The 12,821-nt window shown below is 26.6% G+C and overlaps 1 protein-coding gene across 14 annotated transcripts in view; it reads left to right on the top strand.

Moving 5' to 3' along the window:
- The first annotated feature begins 6,422 nt into the window (after positions 1-6,422).
- The window catches only part of LOC113554958 (coiled-coil domain-containing protein AGAP005037), a 167,783-nt gene continuing 161,384 nt past the window's right edge, over positions 6,423-12,821 (top strand). For 8 of the 14 annotated variants that reach the window (XM_026959124.1, XM_026959153.1, XM_026959185.1 and 5 more), the window contains exon 1: positions 6,423-6,611. The gene's annotated coding sequence lies outside the window, so the exon portion shown is untranslated. The remainder of the gene's footprint in view (positions 6,612-12,821) is intronic. The other 6 variants (XR_003405325.1, XM_026959144.1, XM_026959174.1 and 3 more) reach the window with 2 other exon arrangements.

Consider the following 12,821-nt stretch of genomic DNA (forward strand, 5'->3'; position numbering starts at 1 on the left):
TTAAATTTTAAAGTTAAATTAAATTTAAATTTTATAAAAGTTTTAATTGTCAAGCATTTTAGTAAGTATTATACAAGAGCAATTGGTATACTGACCCTAAACAAAAATTGTATGTTAGGCACAATTGGTCCATGCCCAATAAAGGGCCTATAACGGAGAGAGTGCGTTAGAATTGGGTATGGACCATTTTTATTATTACGTTTGCGTACATTCTACCGACTCAAACTTAGTGCAACGTTGATGCTGTTCAAAATCGTAACTTTTAATATAACTTATTTTAGAACATTTTACTTATTTTAATGTCAGAACTACTAATGGTCCAGAGAGTTTCCACGGAACTTTTAACGCTCATTTCTATAATGCACATCCACCAATAAAATTTGTCCTTAAGGCTTTGAAAGAAATGCAGACTAAACCAATGTAAAAATATCCACTATATAAAAAAATATATATCAAAAGCCATTCCAACTAAAAATATAAAATATCCAAAAAATTAACCATATAATAAAACTATACAGCCAATTTAAAATAGATGATGATAGGTAGTGTAATACATTTTTTTATCAGGGACTGGTTATCGAAACCTAGGTTTTAATTTGTATTCTATACAATTTTTTTTTGCTGACTATAATAACGGTTTTTTAAAATTATATTATTATTATTTTAAATTAAATTAAATTTTTTATCAGGGACTGGAGACTGATTATTGATACCAAGGTTTTAATTTATAACCTATAATTTGTATTTTTATTGTATTTATATACCTATATATTTTATATTGTTTTTGATTGACTATATTATAATAATGGTTTTTTTAAATTATTTAATTTACTATTATTTTAAATAAAATAAAATTTAGTAGTACATGTTGGCAACGTTGCATTCATTTTTGTACGCAACCGTAATGTTTTTAAGGCCTAGATAAGATAAATCGTACGCAATTGTTCTACTAAAGTCTAAAAGGGACAATAGTACGCAATCGTATATCACCGAACGGAGATTCTTATGTGAATTCACTGATTTCATCCGATTTTCTTAAAATTGTTGTTGATTTATTTAGCAAGATCTGCCATAAGCTATATACTTATATTATAGTTATATTATTACTTATTATTTACTTTTCAACATATAAATATTGAACATAGTTAACTCACAAAGTACTATAATTTATTTATTTATATATTAGGTATTCCAGGTTACAGAAAATAAATAGTTATTATGATTGAAAATAATTATTGACCTGTATTTTATATTTTATCATAATTATCCAAATTAACCGAATAAAAAACCTGTGCATTTTACATTTAACAGAGTTTAAGTGGTGGTAAATTCATGGGCATTTAATTTGACACGGACAATACCGTTCTGGAACAGCTATTACTTTATACTAAAAAAATGATTAATTTATTAAACCATAGGTATATATAGTAAAAACCATTTTCAATTGAAATATGAAATAAGAAAAAAGAAATGTTTAACGCGTAAATGTGCCATTTAGCACAGCAAGTCAGCAAATTAATAATCAGTAATACATTTTTATAATGATTTAATTTTTATGTTTTAAAATATGGATTCCTTCTAATATAATTATTAATTATAAAATATATAGTACTATAATGTATATATACATCAGTCAGATATACACATGTATATATATACAATAATTATTAACTATATATACATACAATAATATTACACTATATATCTATATAGTATACGAGTACATATTATATAAAATATTGTCTAATGTATTATTTTTTAAAAATATTTTTGCGGGTCTAATGAAAAATATGTAGAGGTTATAGAGAGTAGAACTCGTGGTTTTTAGTGCCTAGTGGTACAAATAAAAACAATTTGTACATGTGAATTAGGATTATCTATACTTATTACAACTTCTTAGTATAATTTGACTAGGTTTAATAAATTATCTCATCAGTATAATAGGCACTAGTTTAAAGTATTTTGATGATTTTCTTTTATTTAATGAAATATATTGAAGTTTTTATTAATCATAAAACTGTAACAAGTAACATATATACATGGATATATGAACGTTAATATTTACCAAGATCTTTTTTCCAAAGTTAACAAGCTGCTTTAGTTGTAGACGAACATATAATAATTTAAGGCATATATATATATATATAAGTATATAATATATTATATACACCAATGCAGGAAGTCAGAAAGCTTCTATAAATTACCAATGATTCCTTGCAATTAAAGATTTTCAAACTACTAAACAACGCGATACACGTTACCTATAAATTATGTACCCATTGGACTTATAATTGGAGCCTCGATTGGTAACACGCGATTACGTGAGTAAAGTAATTTTGAAGAAAAGCGCATTCGGTAAATATTGAATTATGTAGCAGTTATAAAAACACTGAACACAGCTTCGTTGAAAATGGTGTATTTATGTATACGATACTCTATAGGTATATTTGAATTTTTTGAATAAAATTATATACGAGTCTTTATTAATTTAAAATGGTCTGGTACTGCAGTTTTCATTACACTCATTATTTTCTTTCTGAATGTGTAATGTTTATCTGGAATCACCATATATTTATAATATATAGTGTGATCTTTATAATATAATCTATGTAAAATTAATAAAATAAGTTGTGTAGATTAAAAAGTTCTTAAATCGTCTTTTTTTAAGATAATAAGTATTATAGGTAATAAGAAAAAACAACGTTTTTCTAAACTCTATCCAATTATTAGTATATTGTGATATACACCGTCATTATAATAATATAGTCATCTAACAAAGTTTATTGCATAATGTTTTCGTCCTATATGACTAATTTTACTAGGTAGCTATATTAATATTACTTGATTCCGTCCGAAACGAATACAATATAAAAAGACCTACTTGGAAACATACCACATAAAGTCGATATTTGGACGTAAATAAGGTGACAAAATGTAGGTTCTAGATTGATATCACAATACACGATAAAGTATATTTAAAAAATTAATTGAGATTTTTTGGTGGTCATGGAAATATGTATTTTTTCAAATTAACAAAAAAATGGCAACGAATCTATTTTAGTTGAATTGAGAAAATATACATTAGTATTTAGCACAACTAAAATTCGAACAACGAAGATTTAAGATTTAGATTGGGAAATTGGAAGAAAACCAAATAAAAAAATCACAATGTTAGATCAATCAATCTCTGTTGGAAAATAATTTATTATAGTCTGTGCGTAAATTTGGTATTGAGATTTGGTTGCACTGTTCAGACTATCTGTTTGTCATGTTCGTTCTCCACCGTTCACTCAACTTCATTATTCTGGTGGTGAGCGCTAGAAAATCGTTGTGACAGCTGAATGTCACTCACACCGAATATCATGTATTTGATTTTACTAGTTACCACTTACCATCACTAGCTAGAATAGTGCTGAACGCAAATGAATGGTACAAAATTCGCGTTCGTTTGCATTCATAAAATGAATTAAACGCAACTTTACAGGTGGTCTCATACATTTTTACCATTACAAAATATAAATATTTATTTCGATTACTGTGTATAAATTATAAAGCATCAGTAAATGTGTACAGCGCATGTAAAAATATACTAAAACCATATTCACTATCGTTAACTATACATACTCGTTTGCTATTCGGTAGACGGTAGTGCGGTGTCTATGTATAACATACATCCCACGTATATTTGGGTCCTTCTATCCCTCAAAGCATAAAATGTAATAAATGTTTGCTCAGGATAAACACTGAGCATAATTCTTTTATTTTTTAGACAATTTCACAAAACAACCCTCGGTCGCCAAGATGATTGCCGCATGACACTGTATTATGTAGTATGTATAATATACAACCGTGGTATAATATTATACGCATTTATATAGATGGTGTACTGGTGTCCGGTGTACCTAAGTTCTGTCTATAGGAGAATTATTATTATTTATGAGTTATTCACACGGAAAGTGCAACGCTAACTGTGTATTTAAGTATTATACAGTTTTCTAAAATTAATTTGCAAACAAAACAGCAATAATTTTAATAATACATAATAATATTTTATACGGCAGTGGTTGTAAAAGACGGCGACATGTCATAGATATTTGGGTATATGTATATTGGTATTCATTGGGAGATTGAAGAAAAAACCTTATTGTTTTTGTTAACAGGTTGGTTTTTAATGGAAATTTTGCTTGCTCTTTACGATTGTTATGATAATTACATAATATGTGTTATAATAAACGTTAGAACGTGCGTGAACGTACTTAAGTGTAATAGGTACCTATATTATTTCAACAACACAACTAACCAGTTTCAAATTTCGGTAGTCGAAGATTATTACTAGGTTTTACCGTTTAAATGAGTCTTTTTTACCTTATGTCTTTATGTGTGATAAGTTTTTAGAAGAAATAATAATTATTATTTATTATAGTGTATGGATATGTATACTTTTAGGCACAGGCGTAGATACAAGGTGTATATGGAGGCTGAAGCCCCCCTTAACCTATGGGCACCTAAACTTAAAATATTTCAAAAATTATTGATTGGACTTAAGAAAGACGTACAAAACGACATTCGCAACGAATAAGGTAGTAACTCACTTTTACAACCTTTTTTCAATTTGGTGTTACTGTTTTTCTTCCAACGTAACTGCATCTTATTGTATATAGAACGTGTTGGGTTATTGATTTACGCTACTATCAATTTCGTTGGAAATCGTTATGTAATATTTACTAGGCACAGATATATAAACATACGTACGTACAAACTATAAACATAACGTATATTTATTTATCTGTAGTACTACTGGTACTATGTTAATATGTTGTAATTACTTGAGTTTAATATGCAATGTTGAATATTTTATTCACTATTAAAATTTAAACTTAATGCTTATACTTTTATGTATTTGAAGTAAATGTTTTCATCTAGCCCTCCCCCCTTTTAATTCATTTATAGATCTATCTTTGTATAGGTATACTTTAACCTACATAGATATTTATTTTTGAAATATACATTGGATTTGTGACTAGATCTACTTACTCGTCAGTCGTCTCTTCGATGAAATTCCAAATCTCTTGGTCTATTAGCTCTTAAAAAAATTGTGTATACATTTAACTTTAGTCACCACAAGTCAAAAATCGTCAAGGATCCATATTGTTTTTTTTTTATAAAATTCAAGGATTGTAGTGACACTGCAATTAAAGAAATATATATGTATATCAATGTAAGTAGTTGCTAAGTAGTAAGTACCTACAATTTGCATTGTGATTATCATAATGTATAGGTATATTAATAAGAATGGCGTAGTTTTCATATTATGAAGGGTCAAAGAGTAAAGACCCTAAGCCTTTTAAAGCCCAAAATAATGTTTTTTATTCAATTTAGCCTAATTAATTTAGTTATAATTATATATTATGTAATTATGTTTATTATTGTATTCAATATGAGAGCTTTACAATTTTACATTGGAGTGGTCAGTGACATTAATATAATTGAGTGGATTTTCGATTTTATTGTTAGATGGTGTTTCGGCTTGCGGGGAGTGTTCCATTTACCACTATAATTTTACTCTAAAACCCATTGGGTTACATATTACATTTTAATACATATTTTGTTTATGTATTCGTTGTATAAGAATTAAATTCGGATAAAATATAATATGATGTATTCATGATCAAATATTATGACTTTCTAATATTGATACGTGTTCCACTTAGTTAGCACAGTTTCAAACATTCGTTTTCATCGCAACATGAGTACCTATAATAATAAATTAAAAAAAAAACACTAAAAACTTCGTAGTCATTCGGCGCGCATTACGACTACTTTACCTGCTGTATCGTCATCATTATATTATTATAGGTGGTAGGTACTAGTCTTTCGGCAGTACACAACGCGTGTTAAATGTAAGGCAAATATCTACATTCGTTTTCAACAGGCTCATATACGTCCTCTGCGGCCAAAACCGTATCATTATCGTACTCGTCCATTCCTAGCGACCGCCGACAAGGTCACGGTGACGACGACGCACTAACAAGTTTACTAAGCAACGTCGTCGAGCCCGCACTCTCGTCTACTCTACTGTCTAGTGTCCAGAAGCAATAGAAGCCTCGACACTCTTGATTACCGCCGCCAGCTGCTTGGCAAGATAATCGGGTTCCCCGGAATGCGTTCTTCGCGCGCGGGCCAGCAGTGACGCCAACTAACCCGCATAAGGGATGAAACATATTTTTTTGTTTCGTTGCGTTGGCACCCATATGTGCGTGCGCACGCGCGAGAGGCTAGAAATCAGAGATTGCGCGCGCGCGTAACCGTACCGGTTCGTTCCGTGGTTCGGTTGGCAGCAAGTGGTGAACACCCAGACCGACGTAGACGACAACTGGCTCGGCGCGCCCGCCGGGATGAGAAGGTAGCTGTAGCGCAGCGACGGCGGCGAAACCGATTCGTCAGTGATCGTTGTCCGTCGGGATATCAGTATATGTGCGGGACCGGTTGTCGAGTGGTCGTTTTTGCTCGAGAGTCGTGTTTAGTGCGTGTGTTTAGACGAATTTTTTTCGGGAATTTATATACGGTGTAGTGTATTTTCGACGTCTGTTCCATTCATACGAATACCACGGGTAAGTCCTGCAACTTTTGAATTTGATAAATACAATAATAATAACGAACGGGCCGAGCTAACATTTGAGTATATTGTATAGAATATAAATAAAACGAACGTCCCCCTACGTTTAACGACCCGAGTCGGTACACCCAATAATTGTACTTAAGTGTATTTGTGTCGACGAATAGCCGTAACGAAATTCTATTATGGCCACTGTATATAAGGAAAATGTAGTGTATAATATGGTTTTACATGTATTATAGCCTATAGGTACAGACACCTTTTGCAATGATTTCAAGAAAAAATATTTATTTTTTTAATTATATTTTTTCAAAGGTCCTGACACTAGTGAAAGACTAGTGTTGGAGGGTGTCTCTAGTTAATAGTATAATATATATTTGTAACCTATACACAATAATTATCGTCTTCAAACGTTTTTTTATTTTTACGATATTGTGTATGGAGAGGAAACCCTATTTTATAATATTATATAGATAGTATTTTGAAAATACACTACCAAAAATAATATTGCAGAAGTACGTTAAGTATATACAGACATATAGGTACATAGTAAGGATCACCAGATGCTAGTTATTCGAAAATAATAGATAAGGCATAAAAGTAAAAATAGAGTTTTTTTATAAAACACTAATTTACTTAAATACTAAAAATTATTAAAATACTATTATTCCATTTTTATTTTTGTGAAATGTGAAAATATATTGAAATATATAATTTCAAGTAAATAAAGACATAAATATATGATTACAATAACTTAAGATTTGTAGCAATGCTAAGTAACGTTTAATAGTTTTGACCAATGATTACTTGGATCTTGAGCTTATAACACTTATTGCGGTAAAATATAAATACATATTTTTTTATTTTATTTGTTCTTAATAATTTTACCATATGTTATCTTAGAATCAAATATTTTTATTATATAAAAGGTTGTAAGAGAGTACATTATCTATATCATTTACAAAAAATCGAGAGTACTAAATTGTTAAAATTTTAAAAGAGTAATCCTAACCATACAATACATTCCTTATTATTTTTTTACGCTAATTGCTAGTATAATAGGTATTAGGTGCACCGCGATATTCGAATTTAAACAACAATTACTTCTTTAGATAATGACTTGATTTGAGTGAACTTGATTCTATTTAATATGTATTATTTATGCTATATAATTTTCATAACGTTTTCCATAATTTTTCTCACAGATGAGTAACAATATTTTCTATATATATTTAATTGGAACAAATTTTTGTTTTTTATAAATGATGTTGATAGATCAACTAACAGATGCGTTATAAATGAATACATTGGAATTATTTGAAGTTTATAGATAATGCAAAAGGTAAATTTGAATATGTAAATATTAAACAAAAACATTTTTAACTATATACCTTCTCTCTTATCATTTAACGAGTCTAACGTAACCTATTGGAATTAAAATGTATCGATGTTTTGATGTTTATATATTTAATAATTTATTTGATATCGTAATATTTTATTTAAGAATACGAAACAATTCTTTAAAACAATTACCCATTGTAATAATTTTTAAAATATGTAATAAAATGTATTATATTATGTTGTATGCTAATTATTAACGAATAATGTTTTAATGTTATTTCTAAAAATCTACATCCAATTTCAATATCCATTTCATAATATGACAATTTTATTTTGAAATTATTGTAAGGAATTTAATGTCGTTGGAATAATTTTATAAAATTGCTTATGAGGAAATATATAATATGTATATATATTTTTAATCTATGACGTAATTTATCTGATTATTTTTCATAGAAATTGTGTCAATTGTCATCATAATTTTTTTCTTTAAAAAAAAAAAATACGAAAATATTTTTGTTAATCAATAAAGTTTGTATATAATATCTTCCTAAAAAAGTATATGTTTAGAAAAAAAATTTGAAAAAAAATCTATTTTTTTTTTCGTTAATAGGAGTTACCGGTGTGTTAATTTTATATACTAACCAAGCCTTATGAATGCAGTTATAATTTATAAAAATATCTGATAGATTAGTGTAAGCATATTTTGTAATAGTGGTCAAACGATATGTATATGCATATATTACATAATTAGGAAGCTGGAAGTGATATATTGATATATACATAATATATATTGGTAATAATATATAACTCTACTGTTGTATATATTATGTATAATTTTACTATGTAATGTACCTAAACGTTGACCATATATCGTACTTTTATTTGTTTTGATTTAAATTGATTTTATTTAAAGATTTTACTAGAAAGATTGTACTTTTAGAGTACAAAAACTCACGTAAAACTTGTATATTACTAAGAGTTTAATAGACATGACGATGTTTTATTTTTTATTCAATTTGTTTTTTTTAATGGATGTAATATAATTTAGAAATTTTGTTGTCATTTTTTCATACATGATATATTTTAGATTCTGAGTAGAACGAGGAATATCTAGGTTTATAAGATTTATAATGATCTACACGGATTTATATATTTTATATTTTACTAAGGTTTTGAAGCAAAAAAAAAATGTTGCTTTTTAACATTGATAGTAGACAGTAGTTTATATTTTGCTATTTTCTGCTGTTATTCAGAATTTCATTACATGTATAGATATGTTGTAGAATTTTCAAATATTTCGACTCTTTTTGAGACATTTATAGATATTTACAATTTTTGGTTTATGTTGATCAAATATTTTTTTGTTTTTAGTAAAATTAACTCGAAAATGTATTCCAAGGTTCTTATTAGTTCTTATATCATTGTTTAAATAATAAAAATACATAAAAAATGCATAATTTTTTGTTTAAGTATATGAAATTTAAATTTTGACACAGCAAATTGTGTGTGCAACTATTATTAAAAAAAAAAAAAAAAAAAAATACTATTTTTCTTCTTAATAAACGATTTTAGTTAAATAGGTATTTTATTGTAATTCAATAAGTATTAATTTTAGAGATTTGAAACCTTTCACCAGTACGTTAATAAATATTATCTATACGCAATTATAATTTCCAAATATTTAGAATAATTTTAAGATATTTATACCAAAAATATTTTCACGTATATTAATAGCTTAATGCTTATAAGTTATATCTTTATAAGTAATAATAATAATACATGATATAATTAGGGCAAGAATTTCGATGCATTTGTATTTTTTTTTTTTTTTTTGGAATGTTTTACATAATCATTTCCAAGCTACAAATGTGTTTCAAGTACTCCGTGTAATCATAATATTTCTTTTGCGATATTTTTTACATTTTAGCGGATTTTATACTTTTTAGGGCATTTTTTACCTTTTTCTCGTATTATGACTAAAAAAATTGACTTCATTGAAATATGAGTACTAAATAGTATGTACTGCGTAATATAAATCATTTTCATTTTGAACTTAACATCTGCAGGTAATCCGGTTTTAAATTAGACAAAGTTGATATTTATCTTTATGTCGCACCATTCAATTAGCCAAAAGTAATTTAATTTTTTACTCATTTTTTTATGTTATATTTTTTAGGTCATAAATGTATTTTTTTTAAATAGAATTTTTCAATATTTTTAACGGCATTTATATCCGAGCCCTATAATGTTGTAATAATTAATAATATATTGCTTAGGAATGCGATTATTATGGCAAAAAAAAATTAATCTTCCATATTTCTTATACATATATGTAATAATTATGTATAAATAATGTTTAACTTATTGTTGTATTAAAATACTATAATTGTATTATAAAACATCTTTAGATATAGAGACTGACACACCTCTTCCGTAAATATTGGTTTTTCTTATAAGTATAATTATTTATTATTAAATTAAAATTTAACAGGTCTATTATAATAATAATTTTTTCAATGAGGGGGTGAACATTTAGTATAAAAAAGAGCTGGTATCTTTTCGTAGAATCTACAAATTAAATAATTTGGTTAGGTATTTAAGGTTTATTTGTATGATGTCAGAGGTTTTTGATTATAAAATCATTAAACGTTTGTTAAGTTTTAATTAAGACATGTCATTTATGACTTATGAGTAGATGAGAGTATGAAGAAACTTCTAGGAATACCAATGTACCTTATTTTTAAACATCGATCATATAATGATATTTAATCTGAGAATTAAACTTGCGTAAAATTCAATCTCATTATGTATAGTTAATAATAATTTATAATATTATAATAGTGTATAGGAGATCAATTTTATTATTCTATATAATTGTTTAGTTGTTATCATGTTAAAATGGGTATTAATTATGCTGTTAACTATAGCGTCTATTTAGTATAGTTGCGTATGATGTAATATTAAAGTACTATAGTGGTTGGATCACTTCAAAAAAGTGCACGTGACACTATAATAGGTATTATAGTGGTGGGGATGGTTGTTTAAATAAACAGTATACACTTTACTTATGATGTGTATATATATATATATATATATATATATATATATATATATATATAGGTTCCTACTTGCATTGTTGGATGCTTGTAAATTTGTTGTAAATCTACAATATAATGCAACAAAATGTTTTTTTTGTTTATTATTGTGATAATAGACGTAATAAATTTATTTTAAAACAAAAAACATATATTTCATAACTTTTTAATTATTGTAATAATATATGTTCCGTCTTTAATAGAAGCAAAAACGAAAAATCACGGTTTTAACTACAAATCGTAATGCTCGTTTATAACAATGTTAAAGTGAATCCACCAATCTCCAATTCTTTATCAAATTTTCTGGATAACCTGCATTTTATATGTTGACTTATTTGTGTTCAATATTTCATCGATAACTTAATAAATCAAGTACAAACCAATAAACCATACATATTACATATTATGGCTTTGTCATAAAAACATTCGTCAAACATAAATTATATTTTTGTCAGTTGACTTGAGCATATAATATACATTTAATATCCTTTCTATTTGAATATTTAAAAAACAAAATATGGTATTTATTTATGCTTTTAATCTTATTTAATTTTTTATTTATCCTAGTGTCCAGATTTTAAATTAAAGTTTTTTTTTAATATCAGTCATTTCAAGACACAGCTGCTACGCTGAAACCGAATGTATATAGACCGTAATGACAGCGGCGAATCGATTATATTGCGGTATTATATTGAAGTATATAGTTTCGTTTCCATTCGGAAAGAGTCCACAATAAACACGTATTCTAAATATAGCTGCAAGGATGCAATTGAGGATTTTAACAGTATAATATATTTACTATCTTGTATGTAGGTATGTTATTTGGTTCTTGAGTTTATTGGCTTGTATAGGATCTTAATATCTGAGCACACCACACGCCATAAAATGCGTACGCCTATTATATATAAGTACGTCTTCTAAAAAATAACTATTTCAAAAGAAAGTTATCATTATATTTTATTTAAACTTAAAACATTTGCTATAAAAAAAATTAACTCATTAAAATTTCATTGTTCATTACTCGAATTTTTGATACATTTTAAGTACACTATTTTCTATAATATAATATGATATAATATAATATTTGAATGATATATAATATAATGTATATAATATATATTTCTCAGTTCACGTATCATCGCATTTCATAGACAATAGCATTAACTATTTTATAAATTATAATATTATTTAATACTTTATTAAACCTAGATTAGTTCATTCTAAAAAAACTTTATTCGTGCATTTTAGACTTGTAATTATTTACGAATAATGTCTTAAGTATTTAACCACCATAAACATTTAGAAAATATCACAAATTACATTATTTCATATTTTTAAAAATATAATTTTGTGATTGAAAGATAATTATTTTTTGAATAAGGAATTTAAATAATATTAAATTGGTTTTATTGACAACAAAACGTAATCAAATACTTGGCTTCACAAATCCAAAAACAGTTTGTTATAATAAGTACGACTAAACACATTTGTATAAATTGTAAATATGAAATAACGAAATTTCAAAATAATGATCTAGTATCTATGATGATACTATAACATATAGAACAATATTGAAATGGCCTGTAAATTATTGTAGTCTTTTCATATCCAAAAGTTTCACTAACTGATGATAATATTTTTACAGGTGGGTTACACCAGAACCCTAATGTCTAAATTTTTTGTGTATAATTATGTCAAAATATATATCGTAAAACGTCTGAGTTAAATGAGTTTATTTATTTTATATTCGTTTATGTAATTTATTT

The sequence above is a fragment of the Rhopalosiphum maidis genome, chromosome 1, assembly GCF_003676215.2.
Source record: "Rhopalosiphum maidis isolate BTI-1 chromosome 1, ASM367621v3, whole genome shotgun sequence".
In the NCBI taxonomy this organism is placed as follows: Eukaryota; Metazoa; Arthropoda; class Insecta; order Hemiptera; family Aphididae; genus Rhopalosiphum; species Rhopalosiphum maidis.